We start from the raw sequence: 26069 nt of genomic DNA, 5'->3' as shown, positions 1-26069 counted from the left end.
TTTTTTTTTTAAATTTAGATTTAGTTGACATATAGCATTATATTAGTTTCAGGTGTACAACATGATCCAATATTTATATATATTGTGAAATGATCACTACAGCCTAATTAACACCCATCACTACACACAGGTACAAATCGTGTGTTTGTGTGTATGATGAGAACTTTCAATATCTACTCTCTTAAAAACTTTCCAATATCCAATACAATATTATTCACAATAGTCACCATGCTGTACATGTCATTCCCATGATTTATTTATTTTATAGTTGGAAGTTTGTACTTTTTAAGCCCCTCACCCATTTTTCCCTCTCTTGGGGTTCTTTTTTTTTTTTCTAAAAAAAACAAACAGCTTTATTGAGGTTTAACAGATAGTTGATAAACTTCATATTGAAGTGTACAATTTGATAAGGTTTTTTTTTCTTTTTAGTTTAGTCGGAATAAAATCTAGCATAAATGTACCACTTTGTTCTGGAAATAATGGCTCAGTGTCTTTGTTCTGACAGTTTCCTAAGGGCAAACCACAATTTGAAGTTGTCATTTTGGGTTTAAACTGCACAGAAAGACAGTGAAACTTGCGTTTTGTTTTTATTTTCTTTTTAAGTCTCCAGATCTTGCAAGGACATTTCTTCCAGACCAACAGGCAGATAGTTGTGGCACCTCATCCTATCTGAAACAAAGGTGGTTTAAATGATATCAGCCAAGCTTAGTGATCTAGAAGTCCCTGTTTATCTTTATGGCCTCAACTGCAGATGATGCTTGAATGCGGTGGTAAAAATAAAAAAGTTGGTGCCCATCCACAAAAACTCTGAAACATGGGTGTTCACAAAGAATTTCCACCCTGAATAGCTGGTCTGGGATGAGTGGAAAGTAAGGGATGGCTGACTGTTCCTCAGATATACAAGACTTTCTGAGTAGTTACTGGTCTATGAACACAGTTTCGTGTTTAGTTGTCACATTGGGAATGCCTGGGTGGCTCAGTGGTTGAGCACCTCAGGGCCTGATCCTGGGATCCTGGAATCTGGGTCCCACATCAGGGACTCCGCAGGGAGCCTGCTTCTCCCACTGCCTATGTCTCTGCCTCTCTCTGTGTGTCTCTCATGAATGAATAAATTTTTAAAAAATTTTTTTCACATTCAGGCAGCCCGGGTGGCTCAGTGGTTTAGAGCTGTCTTCAGCCCAGCGCTTGATCGAGTCCACGTTGGGCTCCTTGCATGGAGCCTGCTTCTCCCTCTGCCTGTGTCTCTGCCTCTCTCTCTCTCTCTCTCTCTCTCTCTCTGTGTTTCTCAAGAATAAATAAATAAATAAATCTAAAAAAAATTTGTCACATTGGCAGAAGGGTCTTCAGAGTCCCCACAGGTCAATCTGATGGCAAAGCTCTGAGGCTTGAGGACCACGATGCCCACTACCAACACCTTCTTGCCGGGTCTCATGCCACTTTTAACGTGCTCACAAAATGGGAAGTACCACAGTGCCTTACTGCAGAGTCCAAGGAGTTGTTTAAATGCCCATCACCTAGTTTCAGCACTGCGTGGCGGTGGGGCACAGATCAGGCCATCCTGTCACACTGCACTGCGAGGCGCGGAGGTGCAGGGAGGGAGAGCCGCCAGGAGGAGCTGGGGGCCGGGGGTGGCAGTGGGACGCAGAGCCCTGGCGGGGAGGAGGCGGTCCTGCCGGTGGGCGGGGTCGAGGCTGGCTGCGAGGCGCTCCTGCTTGCTGAGTTTGATATCTGGACGTACTTGTGATAGCATCACCACTATCAAGATAATGAATGTATCCATGACCCTCTAGGTTTCCTTGTGGACCTTTCTTATTTTCCCTCTCCCCCCTGCGCCAAGACAATCATGGGTCTGCTTTCTGTCACTATAGAGAGGCTAGGATTTTCTAAAATTTTATATAAATGAAAGTATGCGGTATATACTCTTTTTCTGTCTGACTTGTTTCACTCATCATTATCATTCTGAGATTCATTCATGCAGTTATGTGTATCGGTCCCTCCCTTCCATTGCAGAATAGTATTATTTCATCTGCTGGTAGACATCTGGATTGCTTCCAGTTTTTAGCTATCACAAATAAAGCTGCTGTGAATATTTGTGTACAAGTCTTTGTAGAGACATTTCATTCTCCCATGTATATACCTGGGAGTGAAATGACTGGATAGATGGTTAAGTGTAATGTTTAATTTTTGAGGAAACCTCCAAATGTTTTCCAAAGTGGTTGTTTCATTTTCCATCCCTGCCAGCAACATAGAGAGTCTGGGTTGCTCCATGGCCTCCCTTTGGTATAGCATTTGGTATATCCCGTCTCTCTAATTTTATTTTACTTTTTTAAAAAATATTTTATTTATTTATTCATGAGAGACAGAGACAGAGAGAGAGAGAGAGAGAGAGAGAGAGAGGCAGAGACACAGGCAGAGGGAGAAGCGGGCTCCATGCAGGGAGCCTGACGTGGGACTCGATCCTGGATCTCCAGGATGGGGCCCTGGTACGAAGGTGGCGCTAAACCGCTGAGCCACCTGGGCCACCCCTGTCTCTCTAATTTTAGATACTCAGAGGTATAGGGGTATCTCATTGTGACTTTAATTTGTATTTCGGGGGGGTTTCAATTTAGGGTTTCAGAAACATGACAAGAAAGGTAAATTGTGAATTATTCTATCCCTACAATGTTCCTGATGAAACAGAAATAATTATGTATTGTAAGTAGCACAAATAATAAATGAGCTCTGATAACTATTTTGAATATTTCCTCTTTAAGCATTTGCTCACATTCAAAGCTAGCCGAGACCCAAGAGGAATAAGTCTACTTGGTCATGTGTTCAGCTGTTTTCCCTCAGCTCCACCGCCCCCTGTTCTTGCCTTTTCAGTGCTCTGAGAATTTCTTTGGGCTCCCTAGGAATGAACTCTTGCCACATCCAAGTTCTTACAATTATAAACAGGTTTTGAACATTTGTTCAGCGTTTAGAATTAAGGACAATTATGATGAACTAATTTTTTTTTTCACCTTGGGCAATGGTTTGTAGCCTCCTTGGGGTCTTGGATTCTTTTGAGAATCAGACAAAAAGTCTGGAGACAGAAAAGAGTAGGTGTATACACAAAAGAGGGATGCATGGATCCAGCTCTAGCTAATGCTGTTGGATAGATAGGTGCAATGCTGGAAGATAGGGAAGGGGTTTTCCCTTTCAATTATTCTATTCAAAATGTGAGTGGCAGGGATGGCCACATGTGAAAAGAAATGCTGGAAAACAGAGTAGAGGCCTAGGGATCAAAGTCCTGTGGACATTCTCCCTGCCCTAGACCTTTTGGATATCTAAGCCACTAATTCCTGTCTACTGTTTGAAGCAGTATGGCTTGAGCTTTGGGAGTCAGAAGGTGAAATCACTCTAGCAGGTATGAAGGATGAGTTGTAGGACAGAGTGGGCCTTCTTCCTCTGCAAGGGCCTGCTCCCACCTACACTGGTCCCTCCACACATATCTGTTGCTACTACCTCTGGCCTTGCCCTGTTGGTGGTTTTGGGAGGAAGAGGAGCTTCTGGGCCAGAAAGAGGGCCTGGGATACCATCCTTGCCTAGTAGAGCTCAATGTAATGGGTGACCAGTCCCAGAGTCAGGTGTCGCATGAGAGGGCCTATGCCTTGGCTACCTGTCGAAAATGTGAGTGACTCTGCCTATGAGGCACGTGCATCCTTCAACTGCCAGAATAGGCCCACCAGCCCCAGCTCTGCAGCCCACAAGGCAGGAGGGTACAGGACCCGTGAGGGTGCCAGGTCTGCTTTCAGGCAGTGGAGGACTGTCTAGGGTCCTCTCTGACAGCAGGGCCCCAGGATAGGGTGATACTTTCACAATGTGGCTTCACTCCCTGCCTCAACCCTGAGCTTTCCTTCTGTTGTTCAGCCTTGGCAGGAGAACGCATGGGATGGACTTGGAACACAGGCAGGACTCAGCAGACAGTGCTAGACAGTCCTTATTATCATTTATCACTGCTCTAACTGGAGCACCAGGTTTCACTGGCCAGTGAATACAAACCCAGGCTCACCACCTTTGACAGCCAAGTTCCCAACCCTTCTGAGCCCCCGGGGTAGCTCCCGTTCCCTTGGTCTTCCAGTGTCTATAAGGGCAGGGGTGTGGTTAGGCTCCTGGCATGGCCTTCCCCTGCTGTTGTGCTGCTTCTGCGTGTTGATCCAGTGGCTGCAGGCCCTGGGAGCTCTGGCCAGGCTGCCCATGCCAAGGCACACCTCCTCTACTGCCATCTGATGGCCGGCATCACAGCCACAGCTATCCTGGTGCCCTCTGTGTCAGAAGGCTACTGCCAGGGCAGGGGGCTGGGCACCGGCCCCTGCCACAAGCAGATTCATTCTCTGACCAGTGATAGGAAGAGCTTTCCTCACCTGTGCTGTCTCTTTGGGGGTGAGGGGTTGCTAGGACCCCAAACATCATAGAAGTTTTGTGGACCATCAATTCAGTTATTCTGCACAGACTTTTTTGTCTTGATGTATCTCCCTGAGGCCGGCATGACTGAGCTGGGGTGTATTTGGGTATCAGGTGTCATGAATGCTGCACTAAAAACCTTTGGGGTTCATTTCAGGCCTGGTTGGCTCTGCCAGTCTTTTTCTCCATTGTGGGAAATTCTCTCTGAGGAGACCTATTTTATCTGCACATTTTAGCATTTGCCAGCCATTTTGTCCTGCCTATAATGTCTACCAATGTTTAGACTTCCACCTTAACAATGATAATATATCATTGTCAAAGGTGGTGAGCCTGGGTTTGTATTCACTGGCCAGTGAAACCTGGTGCTCCAGTTAGAGCAGTGATAAATGATAATAAGGACTGTCTAGCACTGTCTGCTGAGTCCTGCCTGTGTTCCAAGTCCATCCCATGCGTTCTCCTGCCAAGGCTGTACATATATGTATGTATTTTTACATGTATGTTTGTATACACATGTGTACACACAGATACACAAGTGTATTAGGATTCTCCCAAGGAACAGAACCAATAGTATTATATAGATATACATATGGTGCATACCCATATACACCCCCCCATATATAGCATACTCTATACTATACATATACACTATATACTATTCCATACTATAGATATGGCATGGTAAACTATATATACCATATGCATATGTATGCACATAGAGATTTATTATGAGGAATCAGTTTGAGTGTTTATGGAGGCTGAGAAGTCCCATGATCTCCATCTGCAAGCTGGAAGCTCAGGAAAGCTGGTAGTGTAGTTCCAGTTCATGTCTGAAGGCTTGAGAACCAGAAGCATCAATCATGTAAGTCTCAGTCTCAGGAGAGAAGACAGATGTCCCAGCTTAACAGGCTGAGTGTGAATCCTTCCTTCTTTTTGTTCTATTTAGGCCTCCATGGATGGGGTGAGTCCCAACCACATTGGGGAGGGCAATCTGCTTTACTCAGTGTGTGGACTCAGATGCTCATGTCATCTTCATAGACATACCCAGAGTAAGGTTTAACCAAATTTCTGAGCGCTGGTGGCCAAGTCAAACTGACATGTAAGGGGATCCCTGGGTGGCTCAGTGGTTTAGCACCTGCGGTTGGCTCAGGGCGTGATCCTGGAGTCCCAGGATCGAGTCCCGCATCAGGCTCCCTGCATGGAGCCTGCTTCTCCCTCTGCCTGTGTCTCTGGCCTCTCTCTTTCTCTGTGTCTCTCATGAATAAATAAATAAATAAAATCTTTAAAAAAAACCTGACATGAGGGAACCCCGGGTGGCGCAGCGGTTTAGCGCCTGCCTTTGGCCCAGGGCACGATCCTGGAGACCCAGGATCGAATCCCACGTCAGGCTCCCGGTGCATGGAGCCTGCTTCTCCCTCTGCCTGTGTCTGTGCCTCTCTCTCTCTCTCTCTCTCTGGGACTATCATAAATAAATAAAAATAATTAAAAAAAACCTGACATGTAAAATTAACCATTATGAGTCTCTCAGCCTTTCTGTTAAGTAGATCTTTTTGTAGGAGAAGTCAGATAGATGACTCTTGATATCTATGAGTCTTAGCTCTAGACCAGCCAGAAACTGTGCTGTACTTTACAGATCTACATGCAGGAGCTTTAACGTTATGTAGTTGGGTTCCTGCTATACGTTCAATTTTTTTCATCCTTTTTTCTTTCTGAACTCATTTATTTCTCACAACCCATGACCTCACCAAATATGATTTTCATTTAAATTACAAATTACTTTTCATTAAATTAGAAAGTATATAATTTTCTGCTCTAAATATAAAAACCTATCATTACACACAGAATTGTAAGGAACACAAACATTCAGAGTGCTCAATTATCTTTCTTGCTAACCTTCTCAATTACTGTTTAATTGTTCATGGTTTGCACCAAGCTAGAGTGGATTAAATCATCCCTTCCATCTGACAGCGAATGCTCTCAATACCTTTCTGGGCCTTTAATTAAATGTCAACACACACACACACACACACACACACACACACATACACACATTACCGCAATTCTAATCATCCTATGAAAGCTCACACAAATAATAATGGTAATTATTACGTGCCAAGGCACTGTTCTAAACACTTTACATATACATCAACTCACTTAGTCCTTCCAAAACTCCATTTGATGCCTGTTTTATGACTGAGGGAGCAAAGCCCAGAGTAATAACCTGCCCAAGTTTGCTATAGTATGGACTTCATGTGGGCTCCTATCTGTGGTCCTAAAGGAGGATTTCCCATACAGATCTGTTTATTTCTGCATTTTACCCCTCTGTAAGAACAAAGAAAGAACCTAGCTGCAAATATGCTAGGTGTGTGTTTTTCAGTCACAATCTGTTTTTCTCTACTTTTCCTTCTGATAAATTCCTGAGCCCACTTTAGTATTGACTTCACATAACGTGGTCACTTGCTATCCTCAGGTGCAAGGATGTCCTGGGGCCTTGTCACTCCCTGAGGTTGTGAGCCAAACCTTGGTGAGTGAGCTCCTTGGAATGACACTGAGGCACATCCTTTGGGACCCTGAGTCCAGAAGACGGTGAGGTCGGGGGCCAGTGGGAAGGCAGCTGGGAGGATTTGGTAAGCCCTGCATAGGAAGGGTGTGACCTAGTGGCGTGTTTGTCTCTTGGTTGCAGTGATTAATAATGAGGGGAGAGCACTGATCCCTGTCGATACTAAGACCCACGGGGGTGGCACTGGGCTGGGCATGTCTTTGGATGGGCAGTAGTGGTGGCGGAGCCACTGACACTCAGCTTCTCTTGCCCTGAGAGGCCTGGACCTGTTTTTCTGCACTGGCCCCCACCTGTGCACTCCCCTTCCCCCACTCTGAGCAAGTTCCTGCCTGGCTTTGGGTTCTTGACATCTGGCAAGAATGCATGATAGGTCCCCAGCACAGAGCTGGGAATGGAGAGGACCACATGGGAAGCCAGTACAGATCGGGGACAGAGAGACTCAGTTGGGGAAATTAGTGAGGAGGTGTCATTTGAATTGGGCCTTGAAGATTTGGACATTACAAGCAGAGAGAGGGCCCTGGGATGGGAAATCACAAGAGGAGAGTGTGGGCTCAGTGAGGCTGAAGAAAGGAAAACAGTGAGCAGAGGGGGAGGTGGGTCTGGGCAGCCTGGGGAGGGCCTCACCTGTTGGACTTACACAGTTCTATAGGACCAAGAACCCACAGCTCAGGGCTAAGTGATGGTCTAGAAAGGGGCTGAGCTAGTAAGCTGGCCCCCCTCTCCCCAGGGCAATGCCTGGCAGCATCTATAGAGACTCTATAGGGACCTCTATAGGACCCTCTAGGACTACTTCCTGTGTCGTCTCCCACTCTAATACATTAGGTGGTTGGTGGATGAGGAATGTCTAATGGCATAAGGTGCTGTAAGGGACCTGGGCCAGAAGGGAAGAGACTGTAGGTCACAGGGAAGAGGAAATTGCTAGAGGAGAAAGTGGGCCACTGTCTTTTGGGAGAGGGAGAACAGCTAGAAAGCAGGGGATCATCCCAGGCTCCTCCCTTCCTCCATGCCCCCGCAAGTCCTCCTTCCAGCCCTTTCTACCTCCTGCCAGTATTTATGCTTCAGCTTCACTAGATTCTCTATTTTTCTGGAATATTCCCATGCTTTGCCTTGCATTGGTCTGTGAACATTTGGTTCCCTCCGTCTGTAAAATCTCCTCCTGCCTTACCTTCTTGGTAAACTTTTACCCAACACCACTTTCTGAACAGGAGAGATGGCTCCACGGTTTGACCGCACCCTGCTCAGGCTTGCACAGAAACAGCTCTCAGATGGTCTTGCCATCGTCGTGTGGCTGCTTGGAGACGTTCCTGTCGGCTCTTTGAGAAAATACTCACTGCGCTGCTGCCAAGAGTATGGTGAGCTGACAGCTTCGTCTGTAGCCTCCCTCAGAATCAAGCTCAGTTTTCAGCTGAGGCCACATCATTTTCAGGTGATGCAAGGCTGGCCGTTTCAAGGCTGGCCTTCTCTAATGGGCAGGCAGAGACCAGAGCAGGTGTGCGCTGTAGCCAGCGAGTTCTCCTCGCCTTCCCACAAGTGCCTGCTGCCTTCTCACAAGTCCTATGCTCCAGGGAGATGCTGGCACTCCCAGCTCCAACTCAGCATCTGTTCCCAGGGTGGTCTGAGAGATGAGTAAATAAGATGAAGTCTGGGGACCGATTGATCACCCCGTCACCCAGCTGGCAACGAGGGCCACTCCTGGGAGATGGGTGAGTATGGACAGCCCAGCATGAGCTAGTGGTCCCGTGTTTAACATTTCATGGATGATGACTTGGGGGAGTGGGTGGGTGGAGAAGAATGATCCTCTTATTGGGATAATTTAGGCCCTTGGAAGGTATGCAGAGGAGAATCATGCACATGTAACTGATAAATATTTATGTAACATTTATAATTGTATACCCACACATGGATAAGTGGAAATGGATAATTGCATTGATGACCTACAGGCACATAATGAAAAGCTGAGAAGAGTTAAACAATTGAAAACTAAATGGGAGAGTCAGAGGGTTTCTTTGGCACCTTACAAAGAATCCTTCGTCTCATACAGTTGGTGAAGAAAAAAAGAGCCGAAGACGAAGCCCCAGATTTAATAGGCAGAGGGGCTGAGCATTAAAGATGGTTGAATGCTCAGTCAATGCAGATCTGTAGGACCCTAACACATAGGATGGGGACTTTTAGGTGGTTATTCTGGAGGATTTTGAATCCTTGGAATTCTCAGGGCTTGAAGAGGTGGCTCACCATTGACATCAAGAGTGTGAGCTCCCAGCCCCACGTGGGTAGAGAATACTGAGGTCTTCCCTCTCACATAAGGCAACAGGGCTCCCTAACTCTTTTCCACCTCTAATTCCTTTCCTGGCTGCCAGCTTACAGCTGGGGTTAAGTCACTGCATAATTTGGCTGGGGACATTGCTGGCCTGATGGAAGAGGAAGGAGCTGGGACGTGTAGTCCACACACACCAGCAAGGGCTGGGGGTACTTGTGGGCCTGGATTCACTGAGAGTCGCAGGACTGGATGATGGAGCTACAAGACACAGGACTTCACACACTGGCAAAGACCCCAGGAGAAGGGGGAAGCTCATTGCTAGGATGACTTCTAGAAGCCAATCAAAGGCCATAGGTCAGGCTGAGGGAAGTTGAAATGTCTGAATCGTCAGGAAAGATGGTAGATGAAGGGGCTAAAAGGCTCAGGGAAATGGGTAGGCATTCTGGAATGGATATTGTTCATTAGGCAAGAAGATTCTATCCTCCGGGAGACCGAAGAATACATGATTCACCAAGGCCGTTACTAAGCTGCTCACTCGTGTCTCTCCCCTGCAGGCCAGGGCTGATGCCCAAAGAGACAGTCAGTGCGACAGTCATGGAGGCCTGATCTTTAGAGAGTCAATAGAACATAATGTCCTTAGTGGAAAATAGATGGGCAGCCGAAAGGGTGCTGTAGATATATGCGTGTGTCATCAAAGGAGACCAACAATGAATGAGCGGGAGGTTAACGGTGGTCACCCCAAGTCATGATATCTTGCCTGGTTTCTGGACCTGAGCCAGTTTTCAGACCCAGAATCTGCTGACTAAAAAGATGGCTGGAACACGAGGGGGAAAATCCTACAATATCATGGCAAGTATGCACTTTAACAATCCCTGTCCTTCCCCAGAGGGACCTACATTTATTATAGTCAGACATTTCAAGACTGTTGGACTCAGGGTCTGAGTTAATGTTGATCCAGAGACTGAAAATGTTATCAAGGTCCCCTGTTTCCATAAAAGCTTATGGAATCCTCGCCAAAGACTCAGCTTACAGTGGGTTTATTGTGTTCATAGACCTGTCCAGTGATCTATGTGATTGAGATTGACATACTTGGCAGTTGGAGTAACTCCATGCTGGAACCTTGGCCTGCAACGTTAAGAGGTATCAACATGGTGAAGGTCAAATGCAAGTCTCTGAAACTGCCCCTGGCCATTTAGCCACAATAGTAAATAAAAAACAAGATCTATCACATCCTAAGGGGAAAGACAGAAACTAGTGTCAAGCTTAAAAATCTGAATGATGCAGAGAAGGTGGTCCTGTCATAGTTCTACACAAATCAGCAATCTGGTCTCTACAGAAATGAGATGGATTCTGGAGAATGTATATAGCCTACTGCAAACTCAAGCAAATGGTAATAACCCCCATTACAGCTTTCCTGCCACAGGTGGTGTATTTGCTGGAGCAGATTCATAAGGTCTTGGGTACAAGAGATGCAGCCACCAATTTGGGAAATAGATTTTTAGGTATCTTCAGCTGAAAAGAGGACCCGCAGTAATTTGCATTCACATAATATTCATTTATGGTTTGCCCTGTCCATTCCCCCTTTGTCTTAATGTTGTCTGAAGAGATCTGGACTGTTTAGATACTTATCGAAATATCACAGATTCCCAACATTAATAATATTATTATTATTATTATTATTATTTTTAATAATATTATTTTGATCAAGCCAAGTGAGCAGGAGATGACTAGAGCTCTTGGTGAGATACATGTGACCCACTGGGGGGAGAATAAACTCTGGAGATTTAGGGGCCTGCTACATCAGTAAAATTGTCAGCGGTCCACTGGTCAGTGGTGTGCCGAGAGAGTTTCACCAAAGTACAAGACAAATGATTGCATCTAGTGGGTTTCTTTGGGTTCTGGAGGCAACATAATCTGTTTGTAGGATATACTATTCTAGCCCATATGCCGGGTAATACAAAAGGATGCCAATTTCAAAGGGGCCCCAGAGCAGGAAATAGCTCTGCAGCAGGTACAGGCTGTAGTACCAGCAGCCCTGCCACTTGGGGTATGTGGCCTCATGGATCCAGTGGTGTTGGAGGTACTGGTGGTGGAAAAGATGCCATAGGGAGTTTTTGCAAACCCCAGTGGGAGACTATAACAGTTCAGGGCTCTAGGATTCTGGAGCAAGGCCATGCCATCTGCAGTGAAAAACAACTCTTGGTGTGCTACCAAGCCCCGATGAAGCAGACAGCTGGAGGCTGTCAGGTAAGCACACTCCTTGCAGTTAGCAGCACATCTTTTCTTGAAGAATCTGAACAATCCATCTTCCTTGTTACCAGGGGCTCAGACTCTTCAAGAACCAGGACTTGTGTCTCACTGCAGGTGAACCACTGGGACAGCAGAGGTGCTGGCTGAGGGGGAGGAGCGTTAGAATGAACAGCAGAGGAGGGAGACAATGGGTGCCATCTGTGGCCCTGAGATCAGCTGTGGTGAATGGGGTCTGCATGTCGTCCCTTTAACTACCCTCTTGTAGGTTTCCCTAAGGAAGAGGGCCTCCAGCACCCAAGGGGACCTGCTCCCCACATGTGTTGGGGGAGATGGGTCCCTACAGCTGTGCACTATGGCAGACACAGAGCTGTGCCGCTTGCTTCTCCTTCAAGAAGGCAAGGGCAGAGGATCCCTGGGTGGCTCAGTGGTTTAACGCCTGCCTTTGGCTCAGGGCATGATCCTGGGGTCCCGGGATTGAGTCCCACAATCGGGGACTCCCTGCGTGGAGCCTGCTTCTCCCTCTGCCTGTGTCTCTGCCTCTCTCTCTCTCTGTGTCCCTCATGAATAAATAAATAAAATATTAAAAAAAAAAAAGGCAAGGGCAGTGAAGTAAGCTGACAGCCTCAGCATTGGGGTCCACGGCAGAGTCAGCTTCAGCTTTTTTTTTTTTTAATTTGTGTGTGTGTGTGTGTGTGTGTGTGTGTGAGAGAGAGAGAGAGAGAGAGAGAGAGAGAGAGGAAGGAGGGAGGGAGGGAGAGACACAGGCAGAGGGAGAAGCCGGCTCCACCCGTGCAGGGAGCCTGATGCGGCACTCGATCCCGAGTCTCCAGGATCACGCCCTGAGTGGAAGGCAGGCGTTAAACCTCTGAGCTACCCAGGGATCCCCAGCTTCAGCTTTTGAGCTGAGGTCATGCTCTTCCTGGGGTGGCCTCAGCCAATGACTGAGCAGGATGAGAGAATGGGCCCTGGATGTTTCTACCCAGTGACAGACTGTCCTAATAGGAAACCGTGGGCATCTTTTTCCAGGGATCCCGTGGGGTGGCAGAAACTTTGTCATGTCTGTACCATGCTGGCTGTCTCTCCCCAAACCCCTTTCCTCCCTTTCTTTCATGACATAACTTGCCGATGAACCTTGCACTCTCCCAACTCTGTGTCGGCCTCTGCTTCTCAGAGACCTCCACTGGCACAGTCCGCCTGGGTCACCCCCTCTGATCTCTGAGGGCACTTGTGTTTTGTACTTGATTGTGGTCTGACCAACTGACTAGCAGATACCCAGCCTGGCTGTCAGGACTGTGCTTCATGCCTCTGGCGGGGGCTATAGGATCCTTTGTGTGTTCTCTGAGAGTATGCGGCCTGTGGGCCACTGGAGGGATGAGGGGGACATGGTTCAACAGGAGAAGCCCAGGCCCCAACAGCTAGGGATGTTTATGAGTTTGTGGTTCTCAGGAACAGCTTTAGGCTGGAGCACTTGGCCGCCAGGTAGGGCCTCTGCTGTGTGCAGGCCCTTGGTTCCCTTCCCACCAGACCCTCCACTGCCTCCCTGAGGGCCAGATGAAGGAAGAGACTTTTGGATTAGGTGTCAGGGGCTGTGGTGGGGAGAGGCCACAAGAGCCCCAGCACCTCCAAAACAGGAGCTGTGTTCCAGAGAGCAGCTGGTGCCACAGATAGACTGGGGACAGGGGACAGCATGTCAGAATATCAGGGCAGAGGGGCCCTCTGTGGTCTGGCTGATGAGAACCTGGGGGTTACTATGGTTGCTGAAACCGTCTCTGCGTACTGACTTGGCCATTCTAACTAAAAGCACTGGGGTAGGGAGGGGTCATTTTATCAGAGTTCTTTTAAAAAATTGACAGATGGGGCACCTGGGTGCCTTAGTGGTTGAGCGTCTTCCTTTGGCTCAGGTCGTGATCCCAGGGTCCTGGAATCAAGTTCCACATCAGGCTCCCCGAAGGGAGCCTGCTTCTCCTTCTGCCTATGTCTCTCATGAATAAATAAACAAAATCTTTAAAAAATTGACACACAACATTATATTAGTTACAGGTGTACAACAATGATTCAGTATTTATATATATTGTGAAATGATCACCACAGTAAGTCTAGTTACCATCTGTCATCACACATAGTTACAGGTTTTTTTTTTTTTTGCTTGTGTTGGGAACTTTTAAGATCTATTCTCTTAGCAACTTTCAAATATGCAATTCATTATTACTAACTGTAGTCACCATGCTGTATATTACATCCGCATTACTTATTTATTTTGCATCAGAGGTCTTTATGGTCACAGAGCATGGCTCTAGAGGGAGAGATAAAGGAATTAAACTACCTCCCTTAGCCTCTTTAGGCAAAGCAGGGATGCACCATAAGAGGGGGTACCATGAGGGGCTCTTCTAATTAACCACACCCCAGCTGGCCTCTATCATTATTGTCGTTTGTTCTATCAAAGGGAATCATGTGAAACTGCCATTTTTGGAGGTCAGGAAACCGTGAAATACTGGTAATTTTATTTGGATCAACTTAATATAGAGAGCTGAGTTTAAGTTAGGGGTGTATGTATTCCCAGACTAGAGTAGCGATTTAGGGACCTTCCCACAGCCAGTATTCCCCGAGCGCCCCCTACAGGCCAGGTCTCAAACAGCGGTCTTACCTTGCTTTCTCGGATTCTATTCTCGCAGCATCCCCAAGAGGAAGTAAAATTATTTTCCTTCCTCTCTCTCTCTGTGTCTCTCATGAATAAATAAACAAACAGATCTTTTTAAAAGATATTTTCCTTCTTGTTCAGGTGAAGAAAGAGAGGCACTACTCAAGTATCACACTTAGAGCAGACTAAAATCTATGTGACCTACAAACCCATGTGGGTTTTTAAAAAAATATTTTATTGATTTATTCATGAGAGAGGCAGAGATACAGACAGAGGGAGAAGCAGGCTCCATGCAGGGATCCCTGCGTGTGGGACTGATCCTAGGACCTCGGGGACTGTGACCTGAGCTGAAGACTGATGCTCAACTACTGAGCCACCCAGGAGCCCATAAAACCATGTTCTTGACTGACCCCTGCCCTGACTGCCCTCCCTGCTCGCACCCCTCCCCCCAAGTCCTCTGCGTGGCTTCCAGTGTGTAAAATGGGGTTGGGGACTGGACATTTGAGTTCAAGGACTTCAGAGAGCTCTGGACCAAGTGGCCCCTACGCGATCATCAGGGTCAGATACAGACTTTGTGCGGTCTGAAGTTGACACTGTTTATGACCCTCTTTAGGAAAAATAAAATCCCCCTTACTTTCACAGATTTTGTATAAATCTATGTCCATATGAACATTTGCTAAGGCCCCTGCCCAGGCCTTAGAAGGGGCTCGTGAAACTGAAGCTGCAGCTTCACCATCCAGCTTCTGGTGCCCCGGGCGGGGCGGGCAGGCAGGGAGCAGCCGCCTTCACAGGCCCAGCAGGGTGCTCCGATCTGGCGCAGCCAGGAGGGTCCGCGCTGGCAAGTTCCACCCAGGGCCCAGGGGGATTGTATGCACACGGACTCCAGGTGGCCTGGGCCTTTTCTAGAGGCCAGACTCTGCAAAGGGTGACCAGGGTCCGCGGGGGTGGAGGGTGTGCGCGTGGCATGTCCTAGGCGGAGAGCACTGCGGCCTCCGCTCTCGGCCGTGAGGGGGAGCTGCCCTCCGGCGGCTGCTGGTGAAGGGCCCGCGGTCATCCTCAGGCCCAGCTCGCCGAGGAGGCCTCGCCTTCCACCCACGACTCACAGGGGCCAGGGCAGCAGTCGGAGGGGACACGGAGATTCTACTGGGATTACACTAAGGAGGAAATGTGGCTTCCTACAGGAGCCCCGGTGCTTTAGAAAATTTCATAAATAAAAAACGTTTAAGCTAGAAAATTTAATTCATGTGTAACTCAAGTTTAAGAATAGAGAGCATCACACGACTGTGTAGGGACATCTGGATTCTGGGCTGAGATCTGGAGAGGAAGAAGGCCAAGCTCCCAGGAGGGCCAGGTCCCTGCGTGGGGGTCTCTCTGCTGTGAGACTGCCCCCCCCTTTCCGGGATGCACAAGGGAGCAGAGAAAGAAGGGGACAGAAAATGGGAGGAATGGAAATGAGGAGCTAGAGACTACTAGGGCTTATTCGATAGGATTTTGTCTTACCCTGCAGGACTTTAGGAATAAAGAAGAGAGGGGATATAATGGTAGATAAGTTGGTATTCCTACTTTCAGGTAACTCACTTTCTTGTGGAAAAAGACGTGCCAGGAACTGTGGTCTTAAGCAATGTATAAGGGCCCTTCCTGGGGTGGGGTGGGGTGGGGGGGGGAGGAGCCTGCCTTTCAGGGCCTCCAGCTCTGGGGTGTGCTCTTCAGGGGTGCCCAGCTGCAAGTTGCCTGGTAAAAATGTGCAGAAACGTATGTGACCCTCAGTCCTTTGTAGGTGACATGTTTGTTTATACCTCTGGAATCTTTTTTTTTTTTTTTAATTAATTTTTATTGGTGTTCAATTTACCAACATACAGAAAAACACCCAGTGCTCATCCCGTCAAGTGTCCACCTCAGTGCCCGTCTCCCATTCCCCTCCAACACCCGCCCTCCTCCCCTTCCACCACCCCTAGTTCGTTTCCCCGAGTTAGGAGTCTTTATGTTCTGTATACCTCTGGAATCTTTTAACAGTTTCTGTATCCCCAGCATCTTGCACTTCCATGATGATGGATGTGTGTCTTGGTTCTTATAAGCGTTTTTATTCTTATTATTTTTAAAAAGATTTTATTTATTTATTCATGAGAGACACACAGAGAGAGGCAGAGATATAGGCAGAGGGAGAAGCAGGCTCCCTGCCAGGAGCCCGATGTGGGACTCGATCCCAGAACCCCGGGACCATGCCCTGAGCCAAAGGCAGACACTCAAGCTCTGAGCCACCAAAAGCAGCATTTTTAAAACACAGTTTGACAATCTTAGTCTTTTACTATTTAGTCCATTTACAGTTAATGCTATTACAGTTGGACTGGTTTGTAACTACCTTCTATTTTTATTTTACTTGACCCATCTGTTTTATGTTCCTTTTTTCTTCCTTCCTTGGTGCTTTTAGATTAATAAAATATTTTCTATAATTCCTCTTCCTTCTATTAAATTAAGAGTTATATGTCCTATTATTATTATTATTATTATTATTTAGTTTTGTATTAGAGATGATTCCATAGGATGACAACTTGATTTTCTTTACCGTGCATGCGATTTGGAAATTTTGTCAAGAGGATTTTTTTCTTCTTTACGTCTATAATAGTTTCACTCTCCTATGTCTGAGTTGACCATTCTGGTCAATTTTCCAATGTACATAGGTGCATTCAACATATGCATTTAGACCATTTTTATTTTCAGAAAGTTTGCAGAGATCATAATTTTTGGATTAAACACTTTATATTTGTTTGATTTTTTAAATTTTATTTATTTATTCATGAGAGACACACAGAAAGAGGCAGAGACATAGGCAGAGAGAGAAGCAGACTCCTCACAGGGAGCCTGATGTGGGACTGACACTCAACCGTTGAGCCACCCAGGTGTCTCTGTTTAATTTAATTTAATTTATTTTTTTAAAGGTTTTATTTATTTATTCATGATAGAGAGAGGGAGAGAGGCAGAGACACAGGCAGAGGGAGAAGCAGGCTCCATGCCCGGGAGCCCGATGTGGGATTCGATTCCGGGTCTCCAGGATCGCGCTCTGGGCCAAAGGCAGGCGCCAAACCGCTGCGCCACCCAGGGACCCCTCTGTTTAATTTTAAATCAACTTTTCTGGTGATGTAACTTACATAAAATAAAGCTGACCGATCCTAAGTGTCCAAGTTGATAAGTTTTGATAAAATAATATGCAGATGTAGAACCATTTTTTTTTTTGTCCATTACCACAAACCATTATAGTTTTTTTTTAAAGATTTTATTTATTTATTCATGAGAGACAGAGAGAGGCGCAGAGACACAGGCAGAGGGAGAAGCAGGCTCACTGCAGGGAGCCTGACATGGGACTCGATCCTGGGACCCCAGGATCATGCCCTGGGCTGAAGGCAGGTGCTAAACCCCTGAGCCACCCAGGGATCCCCTGGATTATAGTTTTAAATGTTAGTTCCATTCCATGTTTTGTTTTGCTTTTTTCAACAATTCCAATTAAATGTATATGAATCTTTTTTAACCTATTCTCTAGAGTTATTACCCTCTCTCTGATCATTTTTACCTCTTTGTTTTTGTTCTCTTGGCTGTATCCCTTATATTTTCATTTGAGGTTGAACTTATTCTCCTTTGGGCATCTTGTGATTTAATCTTTATTTCTGAAATGAGTTTTTAAAAGAGATTTATCTAATTATTAGAGAGAGCGAGCACAGCAGCAGGAAGGGCAGAAGGAGAGGGAGAAAAAATCTCAAGCAGACTCCATGCTGAGTGTGGAGCCGGAGGCAGGGCTTGACCTCCTGACTCTGAGATCATGAGCTGAGCTGAAACCAAGAAGTGGATGCTTAACGAACTGTGCCACCCAGGTGCCCATATTTCTGAAATGATTTAACTAAATTTTTTTTTTAAAATGAGACATAATTGACATAAAACATATTAGCTTCAGGTGTACAAGGTATGGATTTGATATTTGTATCTATTGCTATTTAGTTTTTCTTCTCTTTTCTGAGTTTGATTAACTACTTTTACATCTTTTTTTTTTTTTTTTTGTCCATTTCTATCCTGAATCGTTGAATTTTGGTGTTCTTTTATATCTCAAATCCCTATTTAATAACATTTAATTTGCATTGGATATTGTGTGATGATTTTCACCTGTTCCTTGTTGTTTTGGAGGGGCCAAATTCATCAGCTGAATATATAAGGATCTTACTTTTCCTTTTCTTCTCGTGGTGACTTGGAGGTAGGTGCTACCTATCATTTGTCTATTTAGAAGTGTGTTCAATTTTCCTGGCCTGTCAATAACAGATGAAGGGCTTGAGGGTTTACTAAGATTCTTAGTTCCAGAGAGCCCTCCTGTAGTGGTAAGTGAAGTGAGATTTCCTTAACATGGTGATTTGTGAGGGAGAGTTTTGTGTGTCTGCTGATTCTGTAGGCCTCTTACTTTCTCCATCATTTTTCTCCTTTCTTTTCTTCACTTCCTAGTGTCCAAGTAATCGTCTCCTTTATTTAAAAAAAAAAGATTTAATTGTTAGAGAGAGAGAGAGAGAGAGAGAGAGAGAATGCATAGCTGGGGAGGAGGCGTGCAGACAGAGAGGGGAAGCAGACTTCCTGCTGAGTGGGGAGCCTGATCTCCATATGGGGCTCCATCTCAGGACCCTGAGATCACTACCTGAGCCAAAACTAAGAGGCGGACGCTTAACCAGTTGAGTCATCCAGGCACCCCAAATGCTTCCCCTTCTAAGTTGCCTTCCTCTCCCTGGAAGTAGAGGCTTTCTGAGATGGTTTCTTTTGGTCCTGGGCACTTTGAGCCTCTGCAAGAGTCCTCAGTAGCCTGTGCTCTGACCAGCCAGGTTGCAGTCCTGGCCTCAGTATTTCTACACTTAAGATGAGACCATCTCCTTTTGGAAGCGGTGACTTTTATTCATGTCCTTCCACTTCTAGGACCCCACTGTCCAATTCCTTCTACAGGCGGTCTTCCCCTGGCTTGCTGCTCTGGAGTGGACTCTGGAGACAGCTTTGCTGGTATGTGTTTAGTTCTCTCTTCCATGTAAATTAAAGTTTGTAGAAACTCTGCCTTGTAGTTATGGCATAGGTATGGATTATATGTGATTTGAGTTGCTCTCCTTGTTAATTTGTAGGGATTTTGGAGATTGTGTGAAGAGATTTGGATACAGGAAACCATCATTATCCCATGGGAACTCAGAGTCATTTTTAAAAATCGTGGTTTTATTCATTTTGGAAGAGTTCCTCACATTTCTAGTGATGCTTGATTGACTGCTTATGTTTGAGAGTGTGGCCTACAAAAGGTTATGGGGAGCCTTGTGTGTATTGTGATGATGCTGGAGCCGGCCAGGCTGCTGACGGGTCCTCTAATGCCGTAATGTGCAATGATCTGTGGGCTTGCTCATTTCTCCCAGGCAGAAATTTCTATTCTCTTCTCTGAAGGGTAATGTCTGTTTTTGACCACAAGGGAACTGGGGGAAGGGGAGAGTGGGGAATCCTTTATATTATAAATAGATTTTCAATGAGCCACATATCATCTTTGTCTTCCGCTGTAACTCTGTACCTGATTTCTGAGAGAACCGCACTTCTCTGACATTCTGTAGGGCTAAACAGCTCTTTTCTGTATTTTTCCCTCTGTGCCAGTAGTCTAGCCTGTAGCTTCCTTCACCCTGCTGCTTGAGTTGTCAACTCCTTCTGTTCCCATCTTCCAGAATTTTGTCAATATCTCCCATCTGTTGATGGGCCATCTCATTCTCTTGTGGCTGGCTATAGGTTTATCAGCTTTTTAATCCTTCACTTTAATTTTATTGAGGACGTGGGAGGGAATGGAAGTAAACAGAGAGATTTAATCTGCCATCTTCAACCTAAAATCTCTGCTTTTGGAGTTTTGAGGGTTTAAAAGAAAAGCAGCCCCTTTAGAAAGGGGAAGAGGGTGGTTCTGTGGTTATACAAGCCACCAGAAGCTGGGTGTGGTCCTGACCATCGCTTCCAGGACAGAGGGCAGTCTGGTAAGGTCGTGCCTGAGAATTGACAGAGCTCATGGTTCACAGCAGAATCCATGGTGGTGGCTGGCCCTGAAGACCCTGCCCCTGGATTGGAAGTTTCCCACAGTATGCACTGCTGAAAAATGTCTTGAACTTAACAAAAAATGTGCTTATGTGTTATATGGAGCATCTTTCCCTTGCCATTAGATATTTGAGTGCCATCTGCTGTTTAAAGTTACTTTCTTTTTAAAATTTTTTTTTAAAGATTTTGTTTATTTATTCATGAGACACACACACACACACACACACAGGCAGGCTCCATGCAGGGAGCCCGATGTAGGACTCGATCCCGGGTCTCCAGGATCAGGCCCTGGGCTGAAGCTGGCGCTAAACCGATGAGCCACCGGGGCTGCCCTAAAATTACTTTCTACCCTGTCCTGAGAACTACCACATTTCATTTAACCTTCCCTTACATTGGAGCTGCCCATTAAATTGCACTTGCTCTGATATAAAACCAAGCCTGGGGGCACCTGGGTGGCTCAGTCAGCTAAGCGTCTGCCTTCAGCTCAGGTCATGATCTTGGGGTTCTGGATTTAAGCCCTGCATCAGGTTCCCTGCTTGGTGGGAGTCTACTCCCTTTGCCCCTTCTCTCTGCTCATGTGCGCACAGGTGCTCTCTCTCTCTCAAATAAATAAATAAAATCTTAAAAAAAAAAAAAAAAGAAACAAACAAACCAGCAGCAACAACCCTGAGCTCCCTGCACCCTCACCCTGTTTAGAACCAGTCAGCCCCCCTGTGTGTGTGGTTCTGTTTTTTTTTTTCCCTGTGGACCACCTGTTCAAGCCCCAGCATGTTTTGCTCATGAACTTACAGAATTATTGAGAAAAGGAGGTCCAAGCATGCTGAGAAAGCACCGAGGGAGAGATGGGATCCCAGCACAGAGCCCTGTCCTCCTGCAGTTACCATCTTGCCTGAGCTGAGCCCCTTCCTCACAGGGTTTGGCTTGGATGTTAGGCCGGGGAGTTAGCCTTCCTGGATCCCTCTTTTGAGCTGAAAGAACTGGGTTTTAGGCCTTTCTCTGAAACCAAGATCAGAGCTCTTCTGTGACCCTGGTATGCACTGATTAGGCATCATTTCCATGTTGGTCCAGAGTCACCCTGGAATCTCGACTTTTGATTGAGGAGTACATACTTGATGTCGTCCCACAAATCCTCTGGGTGCCGGGCCAATGTGTACTACTCTTGAGGATATTACATGACTGGTTGAGACCACTGTGTGACCTTGGGAGATCATTTTCTCTTTTTCTCTCTGAGCCCAAATTGGGTAAGAGTCCCTACTGTACCTTATTGGCGGTGGGACTTCAGTGCACTAATGAATGTGAGGTTCTTGGTGCATCATCTTACTTGAACATCCCTTTCCTCACTGACCTAGTGAAACCATGCTCCAGATTGAAACCAGCAGAAAGTTTAAAGTTTGCTTTTCAGAGAACCGTTTCTCCCCAATCAGGTATTGTGTCTTTTTAGATCCCCACTAATAAACACACTGGCTATTTCTGCAGAAGACTGGACTTAAGGTCAACTAATATAGTTCTAGTCAGGAACAAGGGATGCCTGGGTGGCTCAGTGGCTGAGCATCTGCCTTTGGCTCAGGACATGATCCCATGGTCCCAGGATTGAGTCCCACATCAGGCACCCTGCATAGAGTCTGCTTCTCCCTCTGCCTATGTCTCAGCCTCTCTCATGAATAAATAAATAAAATCTTAAAAAACAAAAACAAGGCCCGCTTTCTTTACTCAGGATAAGCCCAAGACCCCATCCAGTTTATCCTGGCTCTTGGACCATGCCCATAGTCCCTTTCCCTTGATCTAAAATGACCTCCTGATATCAGGGGTTGAATTTTGCCTTGTTCTGATGTTAAGTCTCCACCCCAAAGTGATTATAGGATGTATGTTACATATGTGTTTCCTCAATGTGCATGCTCCATCTTTCCTCATGAATAGTCATAGGTTTCCTTTTTCATCAATATGTATATAATCTCAACCCCTATGATTATAAAAAACTTGTTCTCTCCCCCTTTGGAGAGGCGGATTTGAGGTTCCTCTTTCTGTCTCCTCATTTGGCTGCCTCTCAAATAAACCCTTTTCTTGCTGCAAACTTGATATTTCAGTAATTGGCTTTGTTGTGCACTGGCCAGATAGACTTGTGTTCAGTTACGCTAGTGATCTCCCTGACTTTGGCCAACCTTGCCCCTGGTCTATCTCTATCTGAATCTTGGGAGCACATCTGAAGCATGCTCTCTAGCTGAATGGAAGGCTACATCTTCTTTACATGAAGCTAAAATTCTTGCCTATTTGCCTTATCATACAGTAACTGGTTCTCATCTCCTGAGTGTCCACGTGGGCACTTGGGCATGCCCTATATTCCTGGGGTTTCTCCACTTTTGTTTACTTCAGCCTTCCTTCCCCCTCATTCAAATAGTAGAAAAATTATTTTCCCCATTGCTAAAATTTGGTCAGTGTAGGGAAATGATATACAATAAAAATAGCCAGGATTTGAATCCTAATTCTGCCATTTATTAGCTATGTCACCTTTCAGAAGTTACTTAACAATCTACACCTTAGTTCCCTCATCTATAAAATATGATGATACAGGCTCTCTGCTCCTCCCCGTTTGACAGCCGCATCTTCTGGTGCAGTGCCAGCGGCGTCCCAGAGACACGATGGTGAAGGGCGGAGTGACCAGATTTGGCTGTATTGGGCGCCTGGTCGCCAGGGCTGCTTTCAACTCTGGCAAAGTGGATATTGTCGCCATCAGTGACCCCTTCAATGATCTCAACTACATGGTGTACATGTTCCAGTATGATTCTACCCATGGCAAATTCCACGGCACAGTCAAGGCTGAGAACGGGAAACTTGTCATCAACGGGAAGTCCATCTCCATCTTCCAGGAGCGAGATCCTGCCAACATCAAATGGGGTGATGCTGGTGCTGAATATGTTGTGGAGTCCATTGGGGTCTTCACCATCATGGAGAAGGCTGGGGCTCACTTGAAGGGCGGGGCCTAGAGGGTCATCATCTCTGCTCCTTCTGCTGATGCTCCCAGGTTTGTGATGGGCGTGAACCACGAGAAGTATGACAACTCCCTCAAGATTGTCAGCAATGCCTCCTGCACCACCAACTGTTTGGCTCCTCTAGCCAAAGTCATCCATGACCACTTCAGCATCATGGAGGGCCTCATGACCACCGTCCATGCCATCACTGCCACCCAGAAGACCGTGGATGGCCCCTCTGGGAAGCTATGGTGTGACGGCCAAGGGGCTGCCCAGAGCATCATCCCTGCTTCCACTGGCGCCGCCAAGGCTGTGGGCAAGGTCATCCCTGAGCTGAACGGGAAGCTCACTGGCATGGCCTTCTGTGTCCCCACCTCCAATGTGTCAGTTGTGGATCTGACCTGCCGCCTGGAGAAAGCTGCCAAATATGATGACATCAAGAAGGTAGTGAAGCAGGCATTGGAGGACCCCCTCAAGGGCATCCTGGGCTACACTGAGGACCAGGTTGTCTCCTGTGACTTCAACAGTGACACCCACTCTTCCACCTTCGACGCTGGGGCTGGCATTGCCCTCAATGGCCATTTTGTCTAGCTCATTTCCTGGTATGACAATGAATTCAGCTACAGCAACCGGCTGGTGGACCTCATGGTCCACATGGCCTCCAAGGAGTAAGAGCCTCCTGGACCACCAGCCCCAGCAAGAACAAGAGGAAGAGAGAGGTCCTCAGCTGTTGGGGAGTCCCTGCCCCAACTTCATCCCCCAACACACTGAGAATCTCCTGACCTCTGATTTACATCCTAGACCCCGAGGAAGGGGAGGGGCTTGGGGAGCCCTACCTTGTCATGTACCATCAATAAAGTATACTGTACCCAGCCCCCCCCCAAAAAAAACAAGGTTTTGAGGATAAAATCAACAGGGGTGATATTTTATAAGTGGTAATACATTGGCAATGGTTGTTTTTTTTTTAAGAATTTTTAAAATTTGTTCATGTGAGATACAGAGAGAGAGAGAGAGAGAGGCAGAGGGAAATGCAGGCTCCATGCAGGGAGCCCAATTGGGACTCAATCCCGGGACTCCAGGATCATGCCCTGAGCCAATGGCAGACGCTCAACCGCTGAGCCACCGAGGCATCCAGGCAATGGTTGTTATAAATAAATGCATGCTCCCTGGTGGGTTTCTGGGTGGTCCTGTTTTGAAACACTTCAAGCAAACAGCTCCCTTATGGTAGAACCCAATTGATTGAAACATCCTGAAACTGATAAATGTTCAAGACCCATCCACTTTATTCATCCATTGAATAAATATTAACTTAAGTCTAGCATGTCTCAGGCCCTATTTTAGGCACTAAGAATGCATCAGCAAAGAAAACAAAATCCATACTCTCATGGAGCTTATATTCTAGTGAGGGTAACAGACAATGAACATAATAAATAAATCATATAATGTGTTAGAAGCTGATAAATGTGAAAAATGGAGGATAGTAGGGGAAACTGGGAATATTGGGAGGGGAAGTTGTAACTTTAAATAGGGTGGTCAAGGGAGGCCTCAACTGTGATGGTGACTTTAGAGCCAAGACTTCAGGGAGTTGAAAGAGTGGGCCATGAGGTCATTTGGAAAGGACACTGCTATGCAAAACCCATGAGGTCATGAGCAGGTTTGGAGTGTCTGAGAAACAGTGAAGAGGCCAAAGTGGCTGAATCAAAGTGAGCAAGAGTGGGGCTCCCTACTGCAGGGAGTAGCTGCAGATGGGGCTGGAGGATGAAGAGCCTAGGAAGCCACCAAAATAACTTTGGTTTTTGTTGTTGTTCTTGTTAATTGTGCATTTATCAAGACAAACTATTCCTTAGCCTACATATTCATGTGATGCAGTTCAGGAACATAGGTCAGTGACAAACTTCCAGAGAACTCAATCCAAATAAATTTTTAAAAAATATTTTATTCTTTTGAGATAGAACATGAGTGAGGGGCAAAGGGAGAGGGAGAAGCAGGCTCCTCACTGAGCAGGGAGTCTGACACAGGGGCTCTATTCCAGGACCCCAGGATTACAACCTGAGCTGAAGGTAGACGCTTGACCAATTGAGCCACCCAGGCACCCCAAGAAATTCTTTATATTTCAAATCACTTCATGCTCTGAAAGATGTCAGCCTTTCTCATCTCCTCAGAACCTTTTACGGAATTATAATTTCTGTAGAAATCTGTGTATGCCTTCTTTCTTGGTTCAGCGATAGCAAACTTGAAGAGTGCTATAGCCTTAGGAATAGAACAAATGTTCCAATGATACAAAGTCATAGACACCTGGCTAGAAGGCCCCACACCTGAGGTTTCACCATGGAAGCCATGGTAGCTATTCTTAACATCTGACTTTCGTTTTTACTCTGAGTGATTTGAGGAACCATTAGAAGATTTTGAGCAGAGGAGTGATTTTATTTGACTTCTGTTTTGGTTGATGGGGTAGGGGACAAGGACGAAAGCAGGAAGACCAGTTAGGAGGTTGATGTATTAACCTAGGTGAGAAATAATAGTGGTTTGTATCAGGGTGGTATTAGTTTTGGTGATGAGATTCTGAACATATTCTGAATATAGAGCAAAAGCATGGATTGGATTTGGGTGTAAAAGAAAAAGCCTCAAGGTCCAAGATTTTTGGAGTGAGCAATGGAAAAATAGAATTACTATTACATGAAGACTGCAGGTTGAACAGATTTGGGGGAGGTGTAAAATCAGGAATTCTCTTTTGGACAGTGGAATATACAAATTTGGAATTCAAGGAAGAGTTCAAGACTAGAGAGATACATTTTGGGGATTTTCAGCATATTAAAAATCATAACACAATCATGACACTGGATGAGATTGCCAAAGGAGTTAGTATAGACAAAGAAATGAAGGAGTACTGCAAAGTGAAGAGGAAGGAGGCTG

The 26069-nt window shown here is 46.1% G+C and overlaps 3 pseudogenes; 1 reads left to right on the top strand and 2 right to left on the bottom strand.

Moving 5' to 3' along the window:
* Nucleotides 1-695: 695 nt before the first annotated feature.
* LOC112926188 (galectin-related protein-like) lies at nucleotides 696-1557 on the bottom strand (annotated as a pseudogene).
* A 21238-nt stretch (nucleotides 1558-22795) lies between these two features.
* On the top strand, nucleotides 22796-23895 carry LOC112926182 (glyceraldehyde-3-phosphate dehydrogenase pseudogene; annotated as a pseudogene).
* A 1379-nt stretch (nucleotides 23896-25274) lies between these two features.
* LOC112926312 (cytochrome c oxidase subunit 6C-like) lies at nucleotides 25275-25495 on the bottom strand (annotated as a pseudogene).
* Between the last annotated feature and the right edge of the window lie 574 nt (nucleotides 25496-26069).

The sequence above is a fragment of the Vulpes vulpes genome, chromosome 3 (genome assembly GCF_048418805.1).
Source record: "Vulpes vulpes isolate BD-2025 chromosome 3, VulVul3, whole genome shotgun sequence".
NCBI lineage: Eukaryota > Metazoa > Chordata > Mammalia > Carnivora > Canidae > Vulpes > Vulpes vulpes.
This window is presented reverse-complemented; position numbering and strand designations above follow the sequence as displayed.